The 2,681-nt window shown below is 38.5% G+C and overlaps 1 pseudogene; it reads left to right on the top strand.

Moving 5' to 3' along the window:
• The first annotated feature begins 512 nt into the window (after positions 1–512).
• LOC104677761 lies at positions 513–2,257 on the top strand (annotated as a pseudogene).
• Positions 2,258–2,681: the final 424 nt, after the last annotated feature.

Here is a 2,681-nt window from a genome sequence, read left to right on the forward strand (position 1 = left end):
CACACACAAATCAATTACTCAGAAAATTTCTTTCTAGTTTTTATAGTTTTTATATGAGGATATTTCCTTTGTCACCATTGGCTTCAATGCAATCCAAAATATCCCTTCTCAGATTCCCCCAAAACAGTGCTACCAAATTGCTGCAACAAAAGTATCATATAACTCTGTGAGATGAAATCACAAATCACAAAGCAGATTCGCAGAAAGCTTCTTTCTAGTTTTTGAGGATATTTCTTTGTCACCATAAACTTCAGTGCACTGCGAAATATCCCATTGCAGACTCCAAGAAAACAGTGTTAGGAAACTGTTCAATGAAAAGTACAGTGTAACCCTGTGAGATGAATTCACATATCACAAAGCAGTTTCTCAGATAGCTTCTTTTTGCTTTTTATCTGAGGATATTTCCTATGTAACCATAGGCTTCAATACACTCCCAACAATGCTATTGCAGATTCCATGAAAACAGTGTTATCAAACTGATCCATGAAAAAAATGGTGGGGGTCGGGGTTACATGGTGGTGACTGTGGCAAAGCGAGAGCCTCAGAGATGCTGCTGCTGCCAGCAGAGCCAGAGACCTGAGCCGACACTGGGGGCTGTCCACGGGCCCCGCACTTTCCCGATGAGTCAGAGAAGTCCCGTTGTATCAGAGTGCACATGAACTTGAACAGATGCAGCTGATTATAGAATCTATTCCTGTTGTACATCAGGAAGATCGTCAGGAGCTTCTCAGCATAATTCCAGTTTACATTAGAAATGACATGACTGAGCCACACAAACCTTTAACTCAGCTGCTTCCATGAATTAGTCGAGAAGCACTGGATTTCCTGGAACAAGTTTTGACATTTAGCCCCATGGATCGGTTAACAGCAGAAGAAGCGCTCTCCCATCCTTACATGAGCATATATTCTTTTCCAATGGATGAGCCAATTTCAAGCCATCCTTTTCATATTGGAGATGAAGTTGATGATATTTTGCTTATGGATGAAACTCACAGTCACATTTATAACTGGGAAAGGTATCATGATTATCAGTTTTCAGAGCATGATTGGCCTATACATAACAACTTTGATATTGATGAGGTTCAGCTTGATCCGAGAGCTCTGTCCAATGTCACTGATGAAGAAGAAGTACGAGCTGATCCCTGAAAATATTTGGATGGAGATCGGGAAAAGTATCTAGAGGATCCTGCTTTGATACCAGTTACTCTACTGAGCCTTGTTGGCTATACTCAGATCATCATGAAAACAAATATTGTGATCTGGAGTGTAGCCATACTTGTAACTACAAAACGAGGTCATCATCATATTTAGATAACTTAGATTGGAGAGAGAGTGAAGTTAACCATTACTATGAACCCAAGCTTATTATAGATCTTTCCAATTGGAAAGAACAAAGCAAAGAAAATTCTGATAAGAAAGGCAAATCAAAATGTGAAAGGAATGGATTGGTTAAAGCCCAGATAGCGCTAGAGGAAGCATCACAGCAACTGGCTGGAAAAGAAAGGGAAAAGAATCAGGGATTTAATTTTGATTCCTTCATTGCAGGAACTATTCAACTTAGTTCCCAACATGAGCCTGCTGATGTTGTTGATAAATTAAATGACTTGAATAGCTCAGTGTCCCAACTAGAATTGAAAAGTTTGATATCAAAGTCAGTAAGCCAAGAAAAACAGGAAAAAGGAATGGCAAATCTGGCTCAATTAGAAGCCTTGTACCAATCTTCTTGGGACAGCCAGTTTGTGAGTGGTGGGGAGGACTGTTTTTTCATCAATCAGTTTTGTGAGGTAAGGAAGGATGAACAAGTTGAGAAGGAAAACACTTACACTAGTTACTTGGACAAGTTCTTTAGCAGGAAAGAAGATACTGAAATGCTAGAAATTGAGCCACTAGAGGATGGGAAGCTTGGGGAGAGAGGACATGAGGCAGGATTTCTGTGGGGAAAAATTGGGGAGTTCCTCTTTAACAAGAAGCTCGAGTCCATAGGCATCCCGCAGTTTCACAGTCCAGTTGGGTCACCACTTAAGTCAATACAGGCCATATTAACACCTTCTGCTATGAAATCTTCCCCTCAAATTCCTCATAAAACATACAACAGCATTCTGAAACATCTGAACTAAAACACTCAGCAGACATTTGTCTTTGTATTCATGAAATGTGTTTTGTCTTTTTTTATTACTAGTGTTTAAGTCATTTTTTACTTGAATCAGATGGTGTCATTTAGTAAGGATTTTATGAGTTCCTTGGTTTTTAAAATCCAGACTTTCTTTTTCTACATGTGAGAGTTTTCATTTTAACTGGCATGTCACCTGCACACAAAAATAAAGACTAGAGCAAAATAATGCAGGAGGAGAAAAGAAATGCACTAAGACAAGTAAAATAATATTCTCTCATAGAACAATGATCTCTTTTACAGGAAACAAACCTTGCCTTGAAATTTACACAGTGAGACTGTACATAATTGCATGAAAATAGCTATTTTTTTCTAAGACATTTTTCATTCATGAGTATTTTCAAGTTTTTCATACTGTACACATTTCTTAAAACACATGATACCAGCAGCAACTGAAAATGAATGCTGAATTTGGTACACATGTGTTATCTACCTCAAGGTAACAAGAGTATGTGGCAAAACATATACCACCCATAGTGCTTCACAAAATGCACTTCTATTTCGCCAGCGT

The sequence above is a fragment of the Rhinopithecus roxellana genome, chromosome 9 (genome assembly GCF_007565055.1).
Source record: "Rhinopithecus roxellana isolate Shanxi Qingling chromosome 9, ASM756505v1, whole genome shotgun sequence".
Classification (NCBI taxonomy): Eukaryota; Metazoa; Chordata; class Mammalia; order Primates; family Cercopithecidae; genus Rhinopithecus; species Rhinopithecus roxellana.